The 8,394-nt window shown below is 30.5% G+C and overlaps 1 non-coding gene across 1 annotated transcript; it reads left to right on the top strand.

Moving 5' to 3' along the window:
* The first annotated feature begins 4,668 nt into the window (after positions 1-4,668).
* On the top strand, positions 4,669-4,772 carry LOC114579280. Its single transcript, XR_003700193.1, has one exon. It is a non-coding gene; the product is annotated as a small nucleolar RNA R71 (small nucleolar RNA).
* The last annotated feature ends 3,622 nt before the right edge of the window (positions 4,773-8,394 follow it).

Below are 8,394 nucleotides of genomic sequence, written 5' to 3' on the forward strand. Positions count from 1 at the left end.
TCTTACTGCAAAAATTACTTCTCCAATCACTAATAATCACTCCAGGTACTCCAAATCCCAAAATAAATATATTTTTTCTTAAGAAATTGAATAACCACATGAGCATTCATTTTATGGGTTGCTAGTCCTTTTATCCACTTGAAGATATAATAAACTAATATTAGAATATATTAATTTCTATATAATTACACAAATGGTCTCATAAAACCAATTCTACAAATATTAAAATTCTCCACTTCTAACATACTGCAAAGAGGCATTTCATTTATTCTTATTATGTTACTTCCCCTCTAAAAACAATCATAATTTTTAACATATTCATTTATATCTTTTAATAGGGAATGCCAATAAAATCTAGATTGAAGAATCTTAAAAGTAGTTTTAAAACTTCCAAAATTACCATCATACTGCAAATCATGACACTGCCTAATTATGGTTTTAATTTTATTTTCAAAGGTATATTGCCTAATAATTTGTTTTTTATATTTCTCAGACAAGAGTGACTCATTCCAAAAATAGAACTTAGCACTATGCAAAAATTTACTCCTTTGTTTATAAGAAATATTAGACAAAATAACCACATTGACAATATAATTCACTACATCAACATACCAAGGCATGCCATACGTATACATAGTAAATAAATGATCGTTGGGAAATATTTCATTAATTTCACTCTCATGACATTCAAGTTCTTCCATTTCTATCCTAGATAAATGATCAGCAACCTAGTTCTCAATACGATTTCTATTAAGGATTCCTATATAAAATTCTTGCAACAAATGAATTCACTTCACCAATCAAAGCTTGATATTTTTTTTCATAAGAAATTTGAACTTTGGGGATTAGCTTTTGGGAAGAATGTTCCTCCATTAGATTCTTCTTTGTGTATGAGGATGGACTGATTCCTTTGATATATATTATGGTCCAATCTAAATCTATTTAATAATTACTAAGAACCTTAATCAACTTCCACTTTTGTTCTTCTCCTAATTTAGTTGAAATGTTAATTGGTAAGGTTGACTTTTCTCCTAAAAAGGAATATTTTAAATGGGAAAGCAGGGCTTTTGACACTAATATAGGTGCCTCAATAAAATGTGGTTTTAAAGCTCTACATAAGGACGAGATATCAAGCACTTCAAACCAATCCCTAAAAATTATAGGGGCTTAACTAACCATTTAAACATAATATTTATCTCCCACTCCAATATCATCCTCACATAACAGAATCTCCAAAGAACTATCTAAAAATAAATCCTCCATGCAATCATTGCCACAACCATCAGCTAAGTTTACTATATGATAATCTTCATTTTGTTCACTATGAAATCTTAATAACTTTGAGATATTGATGGTCACTTTTTGATCTTGCACTCTCATTATCAATTCACCCTTATACACATCTTTCATGGCCCTACTAGTAGCTAAAAAAGGTCAACCTAAGATAATCGAGATCTCCCTATCTTCTTCTATATCGAAGAAAATAAAATCTAAAAAGAAGATAATTTTATTTACCTTAATTAGTACATTCTTTATTACCCCCATTGAAAAAATTAATGAATGGTCTACTAACTAAAGGGTAATAATGATAGATTGGACTTTTCTAAGATTTGAAAGTTAGTCAGGGATGTTAAGCCTTTATGAACTAGTCCTGAGGCTAATTAAGAGGGGGGTGAATTGGTATTTAAAAAGTTCTCTAAACAAAATCACAAACACAACCAAACAATCACCATAGAAAATAAAGTGTGAAAATTAAATGCGAATGTATAATAAGAAAGAACACAAAAGTTTTATAGTGGTTTGGTCAACTTGACCTACATCCACTCCCCGGAGCATCTCCTCTAGGTATTGCACTAAACACAGTGTCTCTCCTTTTGTCTCCACAGTAAGGCAAAGAAGCCCATACAAAAACTTCTTTCCACTGACCCCAGCGAGGCAGAGAACCCAACTATTTTTGCTTCCTCTTAAAGCGGGTAGAGAACCTAACTCCTTTTGCTTCCTCCTGAAGTAGGCAGAGAACCTTGATTAGTTGCTAAAGTAGACCTCTCTTGAACCCCCAAGGAACCAGGGATGACGACCGGTGAAGACGGCGTGGATCCTTGCTTGGAGTAACCTTTGTGAAACCCCTCAAAAACTCCCCCTCATAAGATCCTCTCTCTCTCTCTCTCTCTCTCTCTCTCTCTCTCTCTCCTTTGCTCTCCCTCTCCTCTTAGCTCCCTCAAGTGAGGACAGCAGCAAAAGATCTCTTGAGAAAATAAAATATCTTTTTAAAAAGGGCTTCAAATTTGCCCTAATTTGCAACTAATCGATAAATATCATTCATGACAATCGACTAATCATCTCGTATGATCAGTTCAAATTTAGCTTAATCAGCTAAGATGATTTGGGAGAGTCTTGACGATTAGAAGGTTTCTTTGTTCATATTGTCTAGGCTGATAGTATATTGTCATGTATGATTAGTTCAATTCGTCGAATATCATCCAGACCATCGCCCTGGATGGATATTTGGATGATGAAATCGTAATTGGATCGGCCAGGATGATCTCACGATCGTATGGACCGATTAGTACAAATCATCAAATATCATCCAAACCATCACCCTGGATGGATGTCTAGATGATGAAAAAATAATTAGATCGTCCAGGCTGATCTCACGATCATCCGAGATGATTAGTACAAAACATCACATATCATACAGAATATCACTCTAGATGGAGCTTGGCCGATTATGGTTCGTCTAGTAAGAACTAAGGTTTGTTTAATTGATCGTCCAGGATGATATGATCGAGCAATTAAACCTTAATTGCTTTCCTTAATTAATAAGCTAATTTAGGAAAAATTGTATTGCATCATCCAGGATGATGTCCAAAAATAAAACATGCCTAAAAGGTTATGGCTGATTCTTTCTAAATTGACTATATCATCCCGAACAATGAAAATATCGTTCAGGACAATTTGCTTAATTGTGGCTGCCCTAATCAATATGCCCTAATTAGGTTTTACTTTTTAACTCATCATCTAGGATGATTATTGGATTATCCCAGATGATGTGACTGAAAACAGAAAACTCTAAAATAGTCAAAAATTTCTCCCAAGTGTGTGTGTGCAAGATTACTTAGTATCAGGACCCACATGGTTACAATGGCCTCAAAAAAATGTAAAAGACATTTGATGTACATTAAAACCTGACTCGGTCCTAATCTACCCAATCTTGAGTTGGTTTAAATTGCAATTTGATTTTGTGGACCTGAAACGTTAGTAGGCAAGGCAATCGTAGAAAAACAGAAGTAACAGAAAATTTTTGCTATTATCAAAATTATATTTTCTAAAATTAGATTCATAACAAGATTGAGTATTTTTAATATGGATAAGGGCATTAAATTGATATTATCTCCTAAATCACATGGTGCTCTAATCCAAACTTTATCCCTTATAGCCATAGAAATGGTAAAACTCTCATGGTCCTTAAGATTTTGAGCAAGTTATTTCTACACAATTGCACTACATTCCTCAATCAAAGCTATGGTTTCAAATTTTCATAATCTTCTCTTCTTAGTAAGGATATCTTTCATGAATGTAGCATAGGTTGGCATCTGCTATAAGGCTTCAAAAAATGGAATATTAATAGTTAACTTTTTACATATTTTCAAAAACCTTAAGAACTATGTATCCAATTTTTGTTTTAACAATCTTTGGTGAAATAGTGGTGGTGGCCTTTCTACTACCTCTCTAACAAGTTTTTTTCTTTTTTTTTTTTTTTTTTTTCTTTTTTCTTTTTTCAAGTTGAGGGGGTTCCTTAGGTTAGTGGACCTCTATTGGTTCTTCTATAGGTGAGTCTACCTTAGATTGATCCTTATATCTATACATATTTTATAACTTTTTCCCACTCTTCCATTGAATAGCTTTGTATTATTCTTCACCCATTTCTTTAGGATTTATTTTAATATTGTGAGTTAAAGTTCCTTGAAGTCTATTATTTAAAGATCAAGTTAGTTTTCCTAATTTCTTTTTATTATTCCTAATGGTATCTGCATAACTTTATAATTGTGTACCAAGTTTTAGAACTAATTCTTCTAAACAAGGCTTCTTATTTTTAGGTTGGGTATTTGAGTTGAATCTAGAGGGATAATTAGGCCTTGAGTTAGCAAATTAAATTTTGAGGAGAGTTGTTCCAGATCCCTACTTGATTTGGTTGGTTAGAGTTCCAAATATTGTTTTAATTTTGATTATTATTTCAACTAAAATTTGGATGATTTTTCTAGTCAGGATTACGAGAGTTAGAGTAGGTGTCATTAGTTCTATTATTTATTGCATTAATTAATTCAACCCCTAAAATATTAGGATCACCTAGAGGTTCCATAGATATTTTCTTATAAGATCGCATGTGAATTTTAAGGTGATCAATTCCAAGGTTATCTAATTTTCTTGAAATGATAGCTACATAGCAATTAAAATTGATAGGCATCATATCCATAAATGCTAGCCATGTTTATAGGATTAATTATTTTAGATGGCCATTAAGAACTATTGATAGCTATCTCCTCAATCTAAGCATAAGCCTCATCAAAGGGCTTTAACATCAGAGAACCACCAGCAATGACATCAATAACTTATTTAAGGGAACCTATAAGACCATTATAAAAAGTTTGGATGATTAACCAATTAGGAACGACATGATGAGGAAATTTTCTAAACAAGTTCCTTAAATTCTCATGAATAATAAATAGATTCAACATCTAATGGGTAAAAGAAGTGATGTCATTTCTAAGTTTGGCATTTTTTTATAGTGAAAAATGTTTAGCTAAGAATTTAGGGGCAAAATCAATCTATGTTGTTATTGAGCTTGATAGAAATAAATTTAATCACATTTTAGCTTTTTCCCTAAGTGAAAATACAAATAATATAAGTCTAATGGCATCATTACTAACACCCTTATATTTAAAAGTTGCATAAATATCTAGGAAATTAGCTATATGTAGATTTGATCATATAAAGGTGTTCCCCCAAATGAAGCATTTTGCACCATCTCTATGATGGTAACTTTTAGTTTAAAATTATTAGCTTGTATGTTAGGTTTATTTTGAATTTGATAAATACCCCCAACCATAGGGTAGGAGTATTCTCCAAGTGGTTTAGCCATTATGAAATTTGTTTCAAATTTTCGTAATTTTTTTATTATTTATTTAATTTTAGTGTCTAACAATAAAGCTATTAGTTGTATAATACTACACATGCAACAATAAGCAATATAATAGAAAATGTAAAATATTGAACTATAAAAGCTAATCATATCTCAAAGTAACACTATGCAGGTAAAAATTTAAGAAAATTAAAATTAAAAAGAAAACTTGATTAAATTAATAGTTATTTTAGTAATATAAAATGTAAAACATGATAGCAATTTCACTGGTTATGTTTCCCGATAACAGTGCAAAAAACTTGATATGATACTACTGTAACTATAATTTAACTTATTCAAATACATAGTTTCATGTTTTAACGTACACATACTACTCATTTTCTAATGGAAGTTTGATTTTTTCTTTGGTGTAAGACTTATTTTAATGCAAGTGCATGTATCATATCAAATATAATGATGAAAAGTGTGTCTAACCCATGAGGGAAAATATGGAAATATCCTAGATTCACTTTACTATTGACTACTAAACTACCAAATTTTTTGAGCTAATTTAAAAGGTGAGGCTGGTTAAAAGTGAAGTGCTTCAAATTGTAAAAAAGAATATTCACTAATTTTAAAATTTTGAATCTATGATTTTTCAAAAGACCTTGATTGCTTTAGAGAGGTTTGCTTCTTATTTTTTCTCTAGATCAAAGCGATTGTACTCCTCATCTCTATCGAGATCATCGAAACATAAGCTAGGATCCTCACTAAACACAATTCTTCTACCTCCTTAGGATCTTATAATTCTAACCACAATATTTCTAAATTATGCTTGGACCACATTTTAAGTTCTCTAATTATTCTTCTATTCCTCTATCGAGGCTCTAGATCACACAAAGTTTTTATTTTATGTACAACTTATACATAAACCAATTGAAGCTCAAAGAAACTAAAAATAATATGGATACATTAAAGATTAAACCTACTCTAAGTAATGCATGCCTTTCAAATCATCATAGGTTAAAAAATGTTTATCTGCACATGGTGACAATGTTATACATAACAAATATTTTATTTTATTGAATGATAAATAAGTTACAAAGTGAAAAACACAAGATAACAAAATAAATAAATAAAATAAGGGTTAGAAATGACTTGGAATTAATATTACTAATCATTTGCACTTTTCACTTTGCTAAAGTACTCTAATATAAGACTCCATATACAAGAACACAAGCTACACTCTTCCCAAGATAACCCTAACACTCACACTCACTCACACAAAATAACTTCATAATGTGCCAAGCCCTTTACAAGAAGTTAAATGATATTATTTAAAGTTCTACAAATTAACTAAATGAGCGTTGTAGCGTTGGCTTGAAAGCACTATGGAGCTGGTCTGATGACTTTTTGATGCTATTGAATGGTGCGTCGGTTCACCAACCATCGCATCAGTTCACTAGTTTAACTAACTCCCACAGTAGTGCTAGGTGATTTAGTGATGCATCAATTTGATGCAAGATTATGGTGCTCCTTGGATAACACTTCAGCGCTAAGCTCTCCAATAGATTTTTTAGGTAAGCTAACTGCTATGGTGGTGAAGGTGTAGCTCTGCAACATTAAAATGAGTTCTGTGCTACAGTGCTAGTCCAATTTTATGATTTTCTATTATCTTTCTGTACAAAATATAAGGATTACAAGCATAAATAATATAATAAAGGTAATCTTGATTGAAATTTTTTTATTTTATCAGAATATTTTATCACCAGGTTCTGATAAAATTTCAAGTAGAAGTAAAAAAAACCCCAAAATATTGATATAAATGGTGTATGTGAATAGTTTCACGATAAGCAAGCATTTAATTGTATATGTAAATTTACACCAAAATTCAGACTACTATTTAATAAATGTATAGTTTTATGAAATTATGTGATGTGTATGATTATGTTTATCTCTAATGAAAGTGTGATGGTTTTGTAATTGCATGATTGATCATATCTAAAAAAATGATGGTAGTTATTATTGATTATATGTGTATCCGAGTGGATGTATAAGGGCCTAAATTTTACACGAAGAATTGGTGCTATGCAATGGGAATCATGAAGATCTGATACTGATATACCAAGATCTGGAGTTCCATATCTGATATAAGGGCTTATACCAAGACCTTTATATCATATCTGATATAAGGGCTTATATCAGATATGATGTGCATTAGAAGTTACAAGATCCTCATTCTATAAATACTCTATTATCTATGAATAATTGGGAGGTATAAGGACCTAGGACTGAAATAATCTAATGTAATTAGAACTAAATCTAATGTAATATGTTTTATTATAATATCTATGAATGTATGTTACTTATATTACATAATAGAATTATTATCCTGAAATAATTATAAACCTTATATTACTCTATTAGGAGTTTCTATATGTGTAGTCTGCTTCTCCATTTCTATAATTTAAGTAGGTTTAGTGTAGCCTATTAAGTTGTAATTATCTCATAACTATTATATCTTTATGTGTATATTTCTGGCTAAAGAAAGGGAAAGTGATTAGGTATACTTCTATGTAGTGAATTCTTTTAGCAATCCTAGCGTGATTCTGATGATGATGTTCTATGATTCTGTAACATGATTATTGTATATACAAATATTTTATCTATAAAGTTTTTTAAAGATGAATCAAAATATTTTTATGTTATTCTTTGTATTATTATTTTGATGTTTTAATGGCTCTATATTCTATTATTCAATGAAAATTCCTTCGAAATAGATCTTGAGAACAAAATTATTGTAAGACGACATAATTTGACTCATTCATTATAACGATAATGTTTATTTGGGTTATAATAATTAATTTTTTATATCAGAGTAATAATTTTGAAGGAATTAATTATAATAGATCCATAGGATTTATTTATAGAAGGTTAGTAGCCTCAGGGTAATTTAAAGTGTTTATATCTTTTTCTATTTTTCATCTACATATGATCATTTTGAAGTGTGGATTTTGAGATTTAATTTGATGAATCCCTAAGAGCCTAAACTGACTGAAAAGTTGAGTTCTATCTAGACTTTGATAGTACATAGTATAATATGTATCATAGTTTGTAGCATTGTTGATAGGAGTTGTATTTAATTTATGTTTACTTGGGTATAACCTAAATAAAAATGTAAGTGTATGTGCTAATCAAGTAATAAAATATATGAGAGATTATAGATCTCATGAGAAAATATTATACTACACAAATGTTTCAGTAACGTCTTCTCA

This window comes from Dendrobium catenatum, unplaced genomic scaffold (assembly GCF_001605985.2).
Source record: "Dendrobium catenatum unplaced genomic scaffold, ASM160598v2 fragScaff_scaffold_261, whole genome shotgun sequence".
Classification (NCBI taxonomy): Eukaryota; Viridiplantae; Streptophyta; class Magnoliopsida; order Asparagales; family Orchidaceae; genus Dendrobium; species Dendrobium catenatum.